Raw genomic sequence first — 18,192 nt, 5'->3', positions numbered from 1 at the left:
TATCAATAGCAATGGCCTACTACTATATATACTGCGCACAACTGAAATGCACAACAGGTATGGATGGAAAGTATACTTGACGACACAGAGGTAGGTACAGCAGTGGCCTACTGTACCGTACTGCTATATATTATAAACTGGTGGTCAGCAAACTGTGCAAAAGTGAAATGCACCACAGGTATGGATGGATAGTATACTTGACGACACAGAGGTAGGTACAGCAGTGGCCTACTGTACCGTACTGCTATATATTATATACTGGTGGTGAGCAAACTGTGCAAAAGTGAAATGCACCACAGGAATGGATGGATAGTATACTTGACGACACAGAGGTAGGTACACAGCAGTGGCCTACTGTACCGTACTGCTATATATTATATACTGGTGGTCAGCAAACTGTGCAAAACTGAAATGCACCACAGGTATGGATGGATAGTATACTTGACGACACAGAGGTAGGTACAGCAGTGGCCTACTGTACCGTACTGCTATATATTATATACTGGTGGTCAGCAAACTGTGCAAAACTGAAATGCACCACAGGTATGGATGGATAGTATACTTGACGACACAGAGGTAGGTACAGCAGTGGCCTACTGTACTGTACTGCTATATATTATATACTGGTGGTCAGCAAACTGTGCAAAACTGAAATGCACCACAGGTATGGATGGATAGTACACTTGACGACACAGAGGTAGGTACAGCAGTGGCCTACTGTACCGTACTGCTATATATTATATACTGGTGGTCAGCAAACTGTGAAAAACTGAAATGCACCACAGGTATGGATGGATAGTATACTTGACGACACAGAGGTAGGTACAGCAGTGGCCTACTGTACCGTACTGCTATATATTATATACTGGTGGTCAGCAAACTGTGCAAAACTGAAATGCACCACAGGTATGGATGGATAGTATACTTGACGACACAGAGGTAGGTACAGCAGTGGCCTACTGTACCGTACTGCTATATATTATATACTGGTTGTCAGCAAACTGTGCAAAACTGAAATGCACCACAGGTATGGATGGATAGTATACTTGACGACACAGAGGTAGGTACAGCAGTGGCCTACTGTAACGTACTGCTATATATTATATACTGGTGGTCAGCAAACTTGGATAGTATACTTGACGACACAGAGGTAGGTACAGCAGTGGCCTACTGTACCGTACTGCTATATATTATATACTGGTGGTCAGCAAACTGTGCAAAACTAAAATGCACCAAAGGTATGGATACTATAGTATACTTGACGACACAGAGGTAGGTACAGCAGTGGCCTACTGTACCGTACTGCTATATATTATAAACTGGTGGTCAGCAAACTGTGCAAAACTGAAATGCACCACAGGTATGGATGGATAGTATACTTGACGACACAGAGATAGGTACAGCAGTGGCCTTCTGTACCGTACTCCTATATATTATATACTGGTGGTCAGCAAAATTATGCACTGTACTCCTACTATATACTGTCTACAATGCAGCACAGATATGGAGTGTTTTTCAGGCAGACAACGTATACTGGTGGTCACTGGTCAGCAAAACTCTGCACTGTACTCCTCCTATATAATATTATACTGGTGGTCCCCAGTCCCCACAATAAAGCAGCACACTGAGCACAGATATGGAGTGTTTTTCAGGCAGACAACGTATACTGGTGGTCACTGTCAGCAAAACTCTGCACTGTACTCCTCCTATATAATACAGCTGCTCCCCAGTCCCCACAATAAAGCAGTGTGAGCACAGATATATGCAGCACACTGAGCACAGATAAGGAGCGTTTTTTTCATGCAGAGAACGGATAAAACTGGTGGTCACTGATCAGCAAAACTCTGCACTGTACTCCTCCTATATTAATATACAGCTGCTCCCCAGTCCCCACAATTAAGCAATAAGTAAAGCAAGCACAAATATTTCCATCAACAATACACGGAGAGGACGCCAGCCACGTCCTCTCCCTAACATTTCCAATGCACGAGTGAAAATTGCGGCGACGCACGGCTGCTTATATAGAATCCGATTCTCGCGAGAATCCGACAGTGGGATGATGACGTTCGGGCGCGCTCGGGTTAACCGAGCCATACGGGAGAATCCGAGTATGCCTCGGACCCGTGTAAAAAGTGTGAAGTTCGGGGGGGTTCGGTTTCCGAGGAACCGAGCCCGCTCATCACTAAAATAAATACAGGTGGTGGCTGCAGACCCTTACAGAGATTGCTGTCTACCAGGTGATTTAAAATGATTGACTTTTATATTATTATTTCTCTTTTATGTGTTGATTTACATTTTTGACTCCCTTCTGTGCAGTTTATCCTTGTATTTATATCAGCAAGCAGAATTTTATAGTGAATTGGGTGACAGCACAGCTAGACATCCTTCTCTGCACTCCTCATAGTTGGATCCAGAGAGCGGTTTTACATCATGGGGGTCATTCCGAGTTGTTCGCTCGTTATTTTTTTCTCGCAACGGAGCGATTAGTCGCTAATGCGCATGCGCAATGTCCGCAGTGCGACTGCGCCAAGTAAATTTGCTATGCAGTTAGGTATTTTACTCACGGCATTACGAGGTTTTTTCTTCGTCCTGGTGATCGTAATGTGATTGACAGGAAGTGGGTGTTTCTGGGCGGAAACTGGCCGTTTTATGGGTGTGTGCGTAAAAACGCTACCGTTTCTGGGAAAAACGCGGGAGTGGCTGGAGAAACGGAGGAGTGTCTGGGCGAACGCTGGGTGTGTTTGTGACGTCAAACCAGGAACGAAACTGACTGAACTGATCGCAGATGCCGAGTAAGTCTGGAGCTACTCAGAAACTGCTAAGAAGTGTCTATTCGCAATTCTGCTAATCTTTCGTTCGCAATTTTGATAAGCTAAGATTCACTCCCAGTAGGCGGTGGCTTAGCGTGTGCAAAGCTGCTAAAAGCAGCTTGTGAGCGAACAACTCGGAATGACCCCCCATATCCACAGCCAGATCCAACAAACAAATAATGATAGAGAGACATGGCTGAAAGGCAGAGAAGGATTGACGTAAGAAACAAAAATAACAGCCCCTTGGCTGCAGCTTTGACCACATAGTGCAGAGGGGAACTGCTTGGCACATATAAATATATATGTTCTAATGTATGTAATATAGAGTGTATCTGGAAACTATTCACAGTGCTTCACTTTTTCCACATTTTGTTATGTTACAGCTTTATTCCAAAATGGAAAAAAATATATTTTTCCTCCAAATTCTACACACAATACCCAATAATGACAATGTGAAAAAAGTGTTTTTGAGATTTTTGCAACTTTATTAAAAATAAAAAACTAACAAATCACATGTACATAAGTATTCACAGCCTTTGCTAAATACTTTGTTGATGCACCTTTGGCAGCAATTACAGCCTCAAGTCTTTTTGATTATGATGCCACAAGCTTGGCACACCTATCTTTGGGCAGTTTTGCACATTTCTCTTTTCAGCGCCTCTCAAGCTCCATCAGGTTGGATGGGAAGCGTCGGTGCACAGCCATTTTCAGATCTCTCCAGAGATGTTCAATCGGATTCAAGTCTGGGCTCTGGCTGGGTCACTCAAGGACATTCACAGAGTTGTCCTGAAGCCACTCCTTTGATATCTTGGCTGTGTGCTTAGGGTCGTTGTCCTGCTGAAAGATGAACCGTCGCCCCAGTCTGAGGTCAAGAATGCTCTGGAGCAGGTTTTCATCTAGGATGTCTCTGTATATTTGGTGCATTCATCTTTCCATAAATCCTGACCAGTCTCCCAGTTCCTGCTGCTGAAAAACATCCCCACAGCATGATGCTACCACCACCATGCTTCACTGTAGGGATGGTATTTGCCTGGTGATGAGTGGTGCCTGGTTTCCTCCAAACATGATGCCTGGCATTCACGCCAAAGGGTTCAATCTTTGTCTCATCAGACCAGAGAATTTTGTTTCTCATGGTCTGAGAGTCCTTCAGGTGCATTTTGGCAGACTCCAGGCGGGCTGCCATGTGCTTTTTACTAAGGAGTGGCTTCCGTCTGGCCACTCTACCATACAGGCCTGATTGGTGGATTGCTGCAGAGATGGTTGTCCTTCTGGAAGGTTTTCCTCTCTCCACAGAGGAATGCTGTAGCTTTGAAAGATTGACTATTGGGTTCTTGGTCATCTCCCTGACTAGGGCACTTCTCCTCTGATCACTCAGTTTAGACGGCCGGCCAGCTCTAGGAAAAGTCCTGGTGGTTCCGAACTTCTTCCATTTACGGATGATGGAGGCCACTGTGCTCATTGGAACATTCAAAGCAGCAGATATTTTTCTGTACCCTTACCCAGATTTGTGCCTCGAGACAATCCTGTCTCAGAGGTCTACAGACAATTCCTTTGACTTCATGCTTGGTTTGTGCTCAGACATGCACTGTCAAGTGTGGGACCTTATATAGACAGGTGTGTGCCTTCCCAAATCATGTCCAATCAACTGAATTTACCACAGGTGGACTCCAATTAAGCTGTAGGAACATCTCAAGGATGATCAGTGGAAACAAGATGTACCTGAGTTCAATTTTGAGCTTCATGGCAAAGGTTGTGAATACTTATGTACATGTGATTTCTTAGTTTTTGATTTTTAGTAAATTTGCAAAAATCTCAAAAAAACTTTTTTCACGTTGTCATTATGGGGTACTAGCTGGAGTACCCGTGTTGCCCGGGATTTTAAGAATGTTTATTTACAAAAATCAATGTAAAGATTAAACACACAGGTTGCCGCTAACATTTTATTCCTTGTGGAATTGTTTTTATTTCCATTTGTAGCTGTTTTCTTTGGTGGCATTTGATTTTTTTAACTTCAAAACAATAGAACATTTTGTAAATCATCACTTTCGTATTATGCATGTCCTGAAATACTCTGTGCTGCTGGGCTACCTAGGGGTGTGTTACCCTCACAGTGTTTGTTCCCAGATTGTTATTCATATGGGTAGCAAGTGTTTAAAATTGGTCCAGGCATTTTTGAGTTATGCTGGATCCTGAAATACTGCATGCCCACCCCTAGGGGTGTCTAACCCCTACAGAGTTTGTTGATAGACTGTAAGTCAGATGTGTCCCAAGTTTCGTGTAAAGTGCTCCTGGCCTTCCGCAGTTATGCTGTCTGCTGACATACTCTGTGCTGCTTTCCCATCTCCAGGAGTGCCTGACCCCCACAGTGTTTGTTCCCAGAGTGTAAGTCATATGAGTAGTAAGTTTGGTGTTAATTGTTACAGGCATTCCAGAGTTATGCTGTCAGCTGAAAAACTCTGTGCTGCTGTCTCACCCCTAGGGATGCTTGGGGTGTGTTACCCCCACAGTGTTTGTTTCCAGATTGTATTTCATATGTGTACCAAGTTTGCTTACATTGGTCCAGGCATTCGGGAGTTATGCTGTCTGCTGAAATACACAGTGCTGCTGGCTCTCCCCTAGGGGTGCTAGGGGTGTCTTCTTCCCACAGTGTTTGTTGGCAGATTGGAAGGCATATGTGTACCAATTTGTGAGTACATGGCTCCAGCAATTCCGGAGTTATGCTGTCTCCTGATATACTCTGTGCTGCTGTCCCCCCTCCTAGGGGTGCTAGGGATTTCTAATTTTTTTAGTTGCCTCCTCAGTGTTTTAATACGCTTCTATGTCAAATTTCACGATCTTTGCTTGTAAACTGTGGATTTGTATAGCAAGCCAGAGACACATTTTCACTTTTATATAGTAGATTGTGTGTAGAATTTTGAGGGAATAAATTAATTTATTCCAATTTGGAATAAGGTTGTAACATAACAAAATGTGGAAAAAGTGAAGCGCTGTGAAAACTTTCTGGATGCACTGTATGCGCTGGCTTGTTATTCTGGGATTGGCAGCGCTGTGTGTTTCAGATGCCGTGCGGCATCCGGAACCAGCCAGCACATATAGGGGGTTATTCCGAGTTGATCGCTAGCTGCCGTTGTTCGCAGCCCAGCGATCAGTGTAAAAAACGGCATTTCTGCACTTGTGTATGCACCGCAATGCGCACGCGTGACGTACGGGTACAAAGTTCTTTGTGGTTTTGCACAGGTTCTAGCGAAGCTTTCAGTCGCACGGCACAACGCAGGAAGATTGACATGAAGTGGGCTTTTCTGGGTGGTAAATGACCGTTTTCAGGGAGGGAAAAACGCAGGAGTGCCAGGGAAAACGCAGGCGTAGCTGGGCGAACACTGGGCGGGTATGTGACGTCAAAAGCCGTCCCTCCAACGTCAGAATCATCGCACACGAAGAGTAAGTTCGGGGCTGGTCTTGTTTTGCACAAAATGCTTTTGCAGGCGCTCTGCTGCACAAGCGTTCGCACTTCTGCAAAGCAAAAATACACTCCCCGGTGGGCGGCGACATAGCGTTTGCACGGCTGCTAAAAACTGCTAGCGAGAGCTCAACTCGGAATGACCCCCCTAGTACATCAGAACATGTATGTTTATATTTGCTAAGCGGTTCCCCCCTGCACTATATGGTCAGTGCTGCAGTTAACATCCCATTTTTTAGCATGAAAACATACAGGATCCGCGATACATTTCCAGACCCATGTGTTTTTGCGATTGCGGCCACGAAAAAATGGCACTTATCTGGAGTTTTTGTTTTGCCTACCTTCGGCCAGATGAAACAAAATCTCCGATATTGCCAGCTAGCGCAGACAATTGAATTACCTCTTGGGAATCAATTAGCCATGGTAACTGCAGCTAATTGAATTCCCCTCTGTGTGTGAGAAGGACCTACCGTCACCCAAACAGCAATTCAGTATAGCGCTCACAAGCAGTAATGATGTCCCTCTGCGAGACAGGAGCTTGCTCCCCAGATACTGAGACACACTGATTAGCCTCCTCTGAGGATAAGACCCAAACTAGTCATAATGCATGGAGCCCACCTTCACTCTCCTTCCATAACCCAAGGAACCCTTATCCGCTTTTTGCTGAAGTCCAGAAGCTCTCAGTAAGCTGTTTTACTACACACCTTTCCTGGGGTTTTAAACACATAGGACAGACACCTAGGACAAATATAACTGCCCTCAAACACCATTCCAGTGTTTTTATCTCAGTGTGTATACATAATATACACCTATCAGCCATAACAGCTGCCTAATATTGTGTAGGTCCTCCTTGTGCCCCCAAAACAGCTCTAACCCGTCGAGGCATGGACAAGCACTGTGAAGGTGTCCTGTGGTGTCCGGCAACAAGACATTAGCAGTAGATCCTGTAAGGTGCGGCCTCCGTGGCTCGGAATAGTTTTTCCAGCACATCCCACAGATGCTCAATTAGATTGAGATCTGGGGAATTTGGAGACCAAGTCAACATCTTGAACTCTTTGTCATGTTCCCCAGACCATTCCTGGGTACTTAATGCAGTGTGGCAGGGTGCACTATCCTGCTGACAGAGGCCACTGTCATCAGGGAATATCGTTGCCATGAAGGGGTGTACTCGGTCTGCAACAATGTATAGGCAGTAACATGCACATGAATGCCAGGACCCAAGGTTTCCCAGTAGAACATTGCAAAGAGCATCAACCTGCCTCCGCCGGCTTGCCTTCGTGCCATAGTGCATCCTGGTGCCATCTCTTCCCCAGGTAAATGAGGCACAGGAACCTGGTCGTCCGCATGCTGTAAAAGGAAGGTGATCCATCAGACGAGGCCGCCTTCTTCCACTGCTCCATGGTGCAGTTCTGACTCTCACCTGCCCAATGTCGCCACTTTCAGAAGTGGACAGGGATCATCGTGGGCACCCCATATGCAGCAAGCTGCAATGCTCTGTGTTCTGGCAACTTTGTATCATATTAGCACTTGGGGAATACCACACAGGTCAAGTAAATTGTTGAGATAGACTATAATATGATACCAAGATTAAGTAATTAGAAGGAAAGATAATTCCTATTCGATGATATCTTGGTGTGCACCCTGAGTCAGTGTTGTATTAGAGAAAACAAAGAGAGGAAAGAAGACTCTTTTGTGGGTGCAGAATTTAAAGGATGATTCCAAATCAGGGGAACCAGATGTCAGGATATTTGTAATAGATGCCCAAATGGAAATGGACTCACGAGTTTGCTTCCACAGGAAATGTATACACATTGATTTACGTGTAAATTTACACTGATATTCTAGACCGCCTGCATGTGACAAAAGCACCTGATTGGAATATGGATTGATGCAGTATGACAGAGCTTGTCACCATAGATAAGAGTGCAGATAGGTAGAATCAAGCAGAAAAAGAGTGAATCTGCTGTCAGTGTTAGGCACTGAGCATGGCAAACATACCTAAACTCTACTACACTGGGTCTTCCTAGTGGGTCTCCCACCAAAGTACTGACCTAGCCCAACACTGATTCGCTTCCAAGATCGATCAGATTCGGGCGTTTCCAGTGTGGTATGATAGTAGAAATGGATGACTGATCATGCTAATCTGGGATCACTGATGAGAGTTCACGGAAATTAGAAGGAAGATAAGTGAACATTTTGTGGCAAAAAGCATGAGAGATGAGCATTAGATGGATCTGCTGCCAGTGTTATGGGCCCTACACACTATGCGATCTGCCGCCGAGCTGCCCGTTGGTGGATACGGGTGACCCGGCGGCAGGAGGGCAGTGACGGGTGGAGTGAAGTTTCTTCACTCCCCCCGTCACCTGGCATCATAGCAGTGCAGGCAAATATGATTGTCCATATTGGCCTGCATGCACAAGCGATGGGGCAACAACGATAAACGAGCGCAGGACTGCGCATCGTTCATCGCTGGAGCCTCCACACTGACAGATATGAACGGTATCTCGCTTATTAATGAACGAGATCGTTCATATCTTTCAGTAATATCGCCCAGTGTGTAGGGCCTATTAGACACAGGTAATCTACTCATGAATCACTGGTGAGAGTCCAGAAATAGAAATGACAGAAAATAATACAGTAGATAAGAGGGTGAGCAAGCCCTAAAGGGAGATATAGGAGAAAACTAGTTATAAAGCTACTTTTATATATGAGTCTATATACCAAGACATCCCGTTGGTAATGATCTCAAGGTGCTTGCCATATGTGTTTTAGATACAGAGGACAAGAAAAAGGAAAAAAGAAGAGAGACTGGAAAGTTTCCCCAGGTTCAGAAGATACTGTGAACTGCAGTGTGACACAATGTAACAAATCCGTTATACTTTGTAACAAAAACCAAAACAGCAAACGTGCAAATGGTAACACTGTACCTTCTGGTATCAAGTATCACATGCAGCTGTATGGAATAGAACTAATTAGGTGGTAGATGCAGCCTATTGCAAAATTAAAGCTGGTCACTGGTAAAGCAGCCTTTGCACGAGCCATTGATTAATTTAGGCGGATAGCAAAAAGGCACATGTTTAATTGACCAGTATATCTCACCCAAAAGCCATTTACCACACAAGTCATTGTTTTATCTTTCTATCATAGGAGGTCATTCCGAGTTGTTCGCTCTGTAAAAATTTTTCGCATCGCAGCGATTTTCCGCTTAGTGCGCATGCGCAATGTCCGCACTGCGACTGCGCCAAGTAAATTTGCTATGCAGTTAGGAATTTTACTCACGTTTTTTTCTTCGTTCTGGTGATCGTAATGTGATTGACAGGAAGTGGGTGTTTCTGGGCGGAAACAGGCCGTTTTATGGGTGTGTGGGAAAAAACGCTACCGTTTCTGGGAAAAACGCGGGAGTGGCTGGAGAAATGGAGGAGTGTCTGGGCGAACGCTGGGTGTGTTTGTGACTTCAAACCAGGAACGACAAGCACTGAACTGATCGCAGATGCCGAGTAAGTCTCAAGCTACTCAGAAACTGCACAGAGATGTATTTTCGCAATCATGCGAATCTTTCGTTCGCAATTTTAAGAAGCTAAGATTCACTCCCAGTAGGCGGCGGCTTAGCGTGTGCAATGCTGCTAAAAGCAGCTTGCGAGCGAACAACTCGGAATGAGGGCCATAGCCTGCAGTAACTGTTCCAGCAGAGCCGGCCTTAGGCATAGGCAAACTAGGCAATTGTCTAGGGCATCTGGTATGCCTAGGGGCACAAGCAGCTTCTGCTGATTAAAATGATATGCAGCATGCGTATATTCTGTGTGTAGCATTTCGTATGCAGATACAGCCACAGTTGCACACAATATATAGGCATGCTGCATATCATTTTAATCAGCAGAAGCTGCTTGTACATCCTAGCCACATAGCAATGCAAATAAGAGGAAAGGGGTGCAGCAGGGTCAGAGGCGGAACTAGCGGTGGTGCTAGGGGGCACCAGCCAAAATCTTGCCTAGGGCATCATATTGGTTAGGGTCGGCTCTGTGTTCCAGCAATCTGTGCTACAGTATCTCTTCTGCGGGATAGGACCAGACAGGTTAGCCTTCGTTCCCCACGCGAGTCAATGAGCCGTGGGTGCCATCACCCTGCCACGTTCTTATACTTATACAAGAATGTGATTGTACAAAGTTCAGGACCTGAAGCCTCTGATTAGAGAATGCAGCACGCATTCTACGTTACTTCCCTCCGCCGCGGAGTCCCTGCTGTCTGACAACAGAGATATAGTAAGAGTAACGTCAGTGTAACCGGAGTACGGCTCAGCGTGAGACTCCATATTAAACTGCGACCGCCAATAATAATATCACAGTAAAAGCTCTGTTTATAAAAGCAGTGAATTGGATTATTATTACATGTCTGTGAGATTGATTTCCTAATAAAAATCAACAATAGGTAATTCTAATAGGATCAGATTTGTTTCAAATAACTTTTAAGTTGTTTTAGGTTTGTAGAACTGTAGCAGAGAATTTAAGGGTCATTTATGAGCCTCACAAGTTCAAAACCGCTGTGTAAGGTGACTTGTGGCATCACAAGCCTGTTCCTGCATAGTTACAGAGGTGCCAGGATAGCGCCATCTGCAGGAGATTCAGACGCTTACCTCTATCAAACATCCAAATACGAGATTTTACTTTGCAGAATACATCTAATCGGCACCGTCCATAGCTGGTTCAAATCATTTCTCAGCGGCAGGTCACAGAGAGTTGTGTCTGGAGTATACTCATCGTCATCAGTGCCATTGCCATGTGGTGTCCCACAAGGCTCTATACAATCCCCCATGCTTTCTGCAGTATACATGCTCCCGCTGGGTGAAATAATCAGCCGCCATGGCCTGGTGTACCGCTGCTATGCAGATGATACACAACTGTATTTGTCCTTTGCTCCAGGTAATGAAAACCCAATAACCCTAAGTGGCTGCTGAGCTCCAGGAGTGGATGAGTGCCAGTTGGCTGCAAACTGAATCCAGATAAAACAGAGGTCCTTATGGTAGGACGCAGGACAAGACTGCATCATAGCCAACCATCAGGACTTACGCTTGGGGGTTCAGAACTAGATGACAGCTGCCACATAACACCCATTCTCTACTCCCTCCACTAGCTGCCTTTATGACGGCAAATTAATTCTAGTGTTCTAGACCTTGTACACCCAAATTTTTACAACCGATAACCACATGGCTTCCTTGGGGGGGTGTATTCATTATTACCACCCAATGGCCACCCATAAAGGACACCAATGCAGGCAATATCATTTGCTGGATTTAAAGGGCGATCATATCGCATACAAGTTACCATCTGTGAAAAGCGGCGCTTATTAAATTCACCCCTTTAAGGTCCGGTCGTTTTAACCTGTCACCATCAACGGCCCCAGGTTATTCACAGTACGACCTCGTACGAGATGGGAGAGCTCCTGTACATTTCATTGCGTTATGCGGTCAGGCTGGATTATACATTTCTCACCTGACTGCGCAATACTGTAAGCACACGACAGATAATACAGCAGGCGTGTGTAGTATTGTAATCTAGAGGGAGAAAAGAAGACTCTATTTTGGGGGCACTCTTCAAAAATACAGACAGGGCCAAATGTACCCTCAAGTATCGTTAAAATATAACTTTTAATTGTTCCTTAAAATAGGGAAAAAGAGAAGAAAAAAACATACATATTTGAATACACCTAGGGATCAACTATTAATCACAAGGTGTTCAGAGAACACTGATTGCTCACTAAAGAGCTTGTTTTTATTTATTAATTTTCTAATTTTTTAAAAACCAAATGTGGTGCCTCACTGCTGGAACAACCATACCATAAATAGGTAATGAATTTACCAAACATCTGCTACTGTATTTCAAAACACTTGTATTATTATATAGGTTCAACAATTGCCCAAATGGTAAATAAACAGTGTTGAAAAAAATGCAGAAGGCCCATCACAGTTACATGGTATCTCTTGTTTATCAATAAATTGTGTTTGATTTTTTTATCAATTCTCTCTATTTATTAAATTATGGTAAAGGCAATCAAATTGTTTTGTTAGAAACACAGGCTAGAGAGATTGCCTACATCACCTTTGCAATATACTCGTGGGTGAATTGATAACAGATTTATACCACGATATAATTAAATATTGCTGCTCAATAATAGCCCAACATAAACATTTTGGTAATATAAGGAGAAAGGAGAGAGTGGAAAAAGTGGATCAGTATGCCATAGTACACTGCTTCCGCTGTCTCACCATCATGAGCTCAAACAAAGTTGTTGACACAGCGGCCGACGGATGAGAGGACAGCGACCTGGAAAATTCCGACCCGAAGGGAGATAGATGGCCGTACTGCTTTCCCTGCGGATGGAATGTCCTGATATCTTAGGACATTGCAGGACAATGCACCGCAATCCGAGGATGAGTGTTAACCGAAATTTGGTTCAATTTCTGCCTATTAGGTAATAAATGACGGCAGAGAGGTGACAGGGGGAGATTCAACATTAAACTAGTGCCATGCACATTCTCACATTAGATATAATTTTCACCACAACATTTTTCTCCACATAAACACTTGGCAGTGTACTTTCCCTTTAATGATTATTTTCCAGGTATTAGATTATCGGCATGCTGGTAATAATTAAGCTCACCCTTACACAGTCAATTGCTTTCTCTAACATTAACCAAAGTATATATTCAAAGGTCACTGAGCAGTAAGCATTGGGCTAAATGAGAGAATTTAACAGCAAACCCAGCTAGAATAGAGAGAATTGGTGACAGCAAACCCAGTCCTGCCGCTGAGATCACTTTTCCGTCATGTACTCTGGTCACTAGGACCAGTGCAGCGGACGGTAACTAGGAAATCAGCAGCGCTTCGGGTGTTACTGGCAGGAAGAAAGATAAGTAGCTGTACTGCTTTCCACGTTAGAGCGGTTGCGGCGCCTTGATATCACAGGACATAGCAAGGACGCTGCACCGCAATCCGTGGATGAGAGCTAGCCGAGAACAGAAAGATTACCGTACTGATAACAGCGGTGATTCTGGGCAGAGCAGTGTATGTTGGTTGTAGAACCAGTGATTCTATCTTTAACAGGGCGACATTGCCATGCTGATTCCAGCCGTGCCAAAACGCGTTTCACCCGTAGGCTTGCTCACTTCACTGCACTCTCTGGCATCCTAGTGTAGTATTGTATCAGCTATGGGCGGCCACTGAGATCCCAGTCACAATTAATAGTTCCCAGGATTACATTGTCCCTGGAGAAGAATAACACATTTATATCCGTATATCTGGCGCCGCCAGTCTCTGGGCTCCGCAGCCGTCATTAATCATCTCGGTAAATGGTAACATTACATTGCTAGTTATGGCTGCCATTGTACCACCGTTTAATTCATCATTTGTTGGAATATTTCTTCAGCCAAGTCCACAGCTTTACATTTCCACATCATAAGCCATACGTCCGGGCCACGATCTGCTGCAGATCTACAGGAGAAACCGCTCTGCAAATGTACAACCGATGCCAGTTATAAGCCATACGTTGTGCAAGTTGCGTTATTTTCTCGCGGTCACTCCGGAATCTGCTCGCTGTACGGTGCTGCCGAAAACACAGGTTAATAGGAAAGTAACAAAAGGAATAAAGTATTACATTAAAAAATATGAAAATAATAATAATCCATTAACAATAGCATAAAAATACAATAACTACACTTGTTCAAACAAAAGTCATAATAAATATAGTCGTTGGTTTTCACTTTATCAGCCATGATCCTTCACACTGCCCGTCTCCGCAGCGAAATCATCATCAGTTATCTAGATAGTCACATGGCCTTTCCCGCGCGCAATGTTCCCATCAGACCTAGGATGTTACGCGCGAGGCCCATTATAATAGGATTTTAATTACCTACCGGTAAATCCTTTTCTCGTAGTCCATAGAGGATGCTGGGGTCCACATTAGTACCATGGGGTATAGACGGGTCCACCAGGAGACATGGGCACTTTAAGAGTTTAACAGTGTGGGCTGTCTCCTCCCTCTACGCCCCTCCTACCAGACTCAGTCTAGAAACTGTGCCCGAGGAGACGGACAACTTCGAGAGAAGGATAATACACAGATAGTGATGAGATTCACACCAGCTCACACATACAAGGTAAACAAAGCTAACCAGCTTGAACAAGTCAGCAACAGCTGAACAACAGTACTTCATCAAGTAACAATGCAGTACTTAAACAAGCTGTACTGAACTTAAGTTCAGCAGGAGAACGAATCGCTGGGCGGGCGCCTAGCATCCTCTATGGACTACGAGAAAAGGATTTACCGGTAGGTAACCAAAATCATATTTTCTCTTATGTCCTAGAAGATGCTGGGGTCCACATTAGTACCATGGGAATGTACCAAAGCTCCCAGTATGGGAGGGAGAGCGCGGAGGCTCCTGCAGAACTGAATGACCAAACTGTAGGTCCTCAGAGGCCAAAGTATCGAACTTGTAGAACTTAGCAAACGTGTCCGACCCTGACCAAGTAGCCGCTCGGCAAAGCTGTAAAGCTGAAACACCCCGGGCAGCCGCCCAGGAAGAACCCACCTTACGAGTAGAGTGGACCTTAAAAGATTTTGGACAGGGCAATCCTGCCATAGAATATGTATGCTGGATAGTGAACCTGATCCAGCAACAAATCGTCTGCTTAGAAGCAGTACACCCAATCATATTGGGAGCATATAGGGCAAACAGAGTCCGATTTTCTGTGACGAGAAGTTCTCTTCACATAAATCTTCAAAGCCCTCACAACATCCAAGGACTTTTAGGTAATTGGGTAATTGAGGAGTCAGTAGCCACTGGCACCACAATAGGTTGGTTGATATGAAAAGCTGATACAACCTTAGGAAGAAACTGCTGATGCGTCCGGAGCTCAGCTCTATCTTCATGGAAAATTAAATATGGGCTCTTGTAAGACAAAGCCCCCAGTTCAGACACACGCCTAGCAGATGCCAATGCCAACAGTGTGACAGCCTTCCAAGTGAGAAACTTGACCTCAACCTCTTGTAGAGGCACGAACCAATCCGATTGCAGGAACTGCAACACCACGTTAAGATCCCAAGGTGCCGTAGGAGGCACAAAGGGAGGCTGGATGTGCAGCACCCCTTTCAAGAAAGTCTGAACTTCAGGGAGGGAAGTCATTTTTTTCTGGAAGAGAATGGACAAGGCCGAAATCTGGAAATTTATGGGGCCCAAATGCAGGCCCACATTCACACCTGCTTGCAGGAAGAGGAGAAACCACCCAAGCTGAAACTCCACCGTAGGAAACGTCTTGGATTCACACCAAGACACATACTTTTTCCAAATGCGATGGTAATGTTTAGACATTACTCCTTTCCTAGCCTGCATCAGGGTAGGAATAACCTTGTTCGGAATGCCTTTCCGAGCTAAGATCAGGCGTTCAACCTCCATGCCGTCAAACGTAGCCACGGTAAGTCTTAATAAGCGAACGGACCCTGTTGTAGAAGGTCCTCTCGAAGAGGAAGAGGCCTCGGATCTTCCAGCAGTAACTCCAGAAGATCCGCGTACCAAGCTCGTCTTGGCCAGTCTGGAGCAATGAGAATCGCCTGAACTCTTGTTCTTTTTATAAGTTTTAGAATCTTTGGGATGAGTGGAAGTGGAGGAAACACACACACCGACTGGAAGATCCACGGAGTTACCAGTGCGTCCACCGCTACTGCCCGTGGGTCTCTTGACCTGGAACAGTACCTGCGAAGCTTCTTGTTGAGGTGGGAGGCCATCATGTCTGTTTGAGGGACGCCCCAAAGATTTGTCACCCCTGCGAACACCTCGGGGTGGAGTCCCCACTCTCCTGGATGGAGATCATGCCTGCTGAGGAAGTCCGCTTCCCAGTTGTCCACTCCCGGAATGAAGATTGCTGACAGCGCCATTGCGTGCTTTTCTGCCCAGAGGAGGATCTTTGATACCTCCGCCATTGCAGCTCTGCTCTTCAATACGCCTTGTCGGTTTATGTAGGCCACTGTCGTTACATTGTCCGACTACACCTGAATGGCCTGATCTTGCAGAAGATGTGCCTCTTGTAGAAGGCCGTTGTACACGGCCCTTAGTTCCAGAATGTTTATCAAAAGGATGGATTCCAGACTTGACCACCTTCCTTGGAAGTTTTCCCCTTGGGTGACCGCGCCCCAGCCTCTGAGACTTGCATCCGTTGTTAGAAGTATATACTGCTCTGAATCTCAAACCTGCGGCCCTCAAGTAGGTGAGGCATATGCAGCCACCAGAGGAGTGAAATCCTGGCTTTTGGCGACAGACAAATTCTCTGATGCATGTGTAGGTGAGATCCACTTGTCCAGGAGATCCAGTTGGAAGGACCGTGCATGAAATCTTCCGTACTGTAGAGCCTCGTAGGAGGCCACCATCTTCCCCAGAAGGCGAATGCACTGATGAACCGATACCCAGGCAGGCTTCAAGACCTCCCGGACCATTTTCTGTGTAACCAACGCTTTCTCCACCGGTAGAAATACCCTCTGCACTTCCGTGTTGAGGACCATCCTTGGAAAGACAATCTCCTTGTTGGCTCCAAATGTGACTTTGGAAGATTCAGGATCCACCCATGATCCCAGAGTAGTTGAGTTGTGAGATCAATGGACTGTAACAATTTCTCCCGTGACGACGCTTTTATTAGCAGATCATCCAGATATGGAATTATGTTCACTCCCTGCTTGCGGAGGAGTAGCATCATCTCTGCCATTACCTTGGTGAACACCCTCGGTGCCGTGGATAGGCCGAATGGCAGTGCCTGGAACTGATAGTGACAGTCCAACAGAGCAAATCTGAGATACGCCTTGTGTGGCTGCCAAATTGGAATGTGAAGATACGCATCCTTGATATCCAGTGATACCAGGAATTCCCCCTCCTCCAGACCAGAGATCACCGCCCTCAGAGATTCTATCTTGAACTTGAATTCCCTCAAATAAGGATTTAACGATTTGAGGTTCAATATTGGTCTGACCGAACCGACCGGTTTCGGTACCACGAATAGGTTGGAGTAAAAACCCTTGTTTACCAGATGAGGTGGAACTGGAACAATGACATTTGCCTTTTCTAATTTTTGAATGGCTTCCTGCAGGATAACCCTTTCTGTCAGCAAAGCTGGTAAGCCCGATTTGAAGAATCTGTGAGGTGGGAGTTCTTGAAACTCCAGTCTGTAGCCCTGGGATACAATATCTTGCACCCAGGGAACCAGGCCTGAGGACACCCAGACCTAACTGAAATTTCGCAGACGAGCTCCCACCTGTCCGATCTCCAGGCTGGGAGGTCCACCGTCATGCTGAGGATTTTGAGGAAACAGAAGCCGGCTTCTGTTCCTGGGAACCTGTCGATGCAGGTTTTCTGGATTTTCCCCGACCATTTCTGAAGAAGGTGGAAGAGGCTTTGGAATTCTTAACCTTTGCGGTCCGAAAGGACTGCATTGTAGACGTAGAAAAGGACTTCTTTGCCGTCGGAGTGGCTGATGGAAGGAAGGTTGACTTACCCGTGGTTGCCATGGAGATCCAGGCATCCAATGCCTCCCCAAATAGAGCCTGACCTGTGAAGGGTAGGTTCTCCACACACTTCTTAGATTCCGCATCCGCAGACCATTGGTGCAGCCAGAGTCCCCTGCGTGCCGAGACAGCCATGGAAGATGTCCGTGCATTCAGATTACCAAGGTTCTTCATGGCCTCCACTATGAAACCTGCAGAATCCTGTATGTGACGTAAAAACATTTCAATGTCACTTTTGTCCATAGTATCTAAATCCTCTAGTAACGTGCCTGACCACTTTACTATGGATTTAGAAATCCATGCACAAGCAATAGTGGGCCTTAGTGCCACTCCTGATGCAGTGTATATGGATTTGAGCGTATTCTCAACCTTGCGGTCTGGCGACTCTTT

General features: G+C 45.4%; 1 pseudogene; it reads right to left on the bottom strand.

The window, feature by feature from the left end:
* Nucleotides 1–8,269: 8,269 nt before the first annotated feature.
* LOC134941361 (5S ribosomal RNA) lies at nucleotides 8,270–8,388 on the bottom strand (annotated as a pseudogene).
* Nucleotides 8,389–18,192: the final 9,804 nt, after the last annotated feature.

Source organism: Pseudophryne corroboree, chromosome 1 (genome assembly GCF_028390025.1).
Source record: "Pseudophryne corroboree isolate aPseCor3 chromosome 1, aPseCor3.hap2, whole genome shotgun sequence".
Lineage (NCBI taxonomy): Eukaryota > Metazoa > Chordata > Amphibia > Anura > Myobatrachidae > Pseudophryne > Pseudophryne corroboree.
The sequence above is the reverse complement of the archived record's forward strand: the minus strand, read 5'-3'. Positions and strand labels throughout refer to the sequence as shown.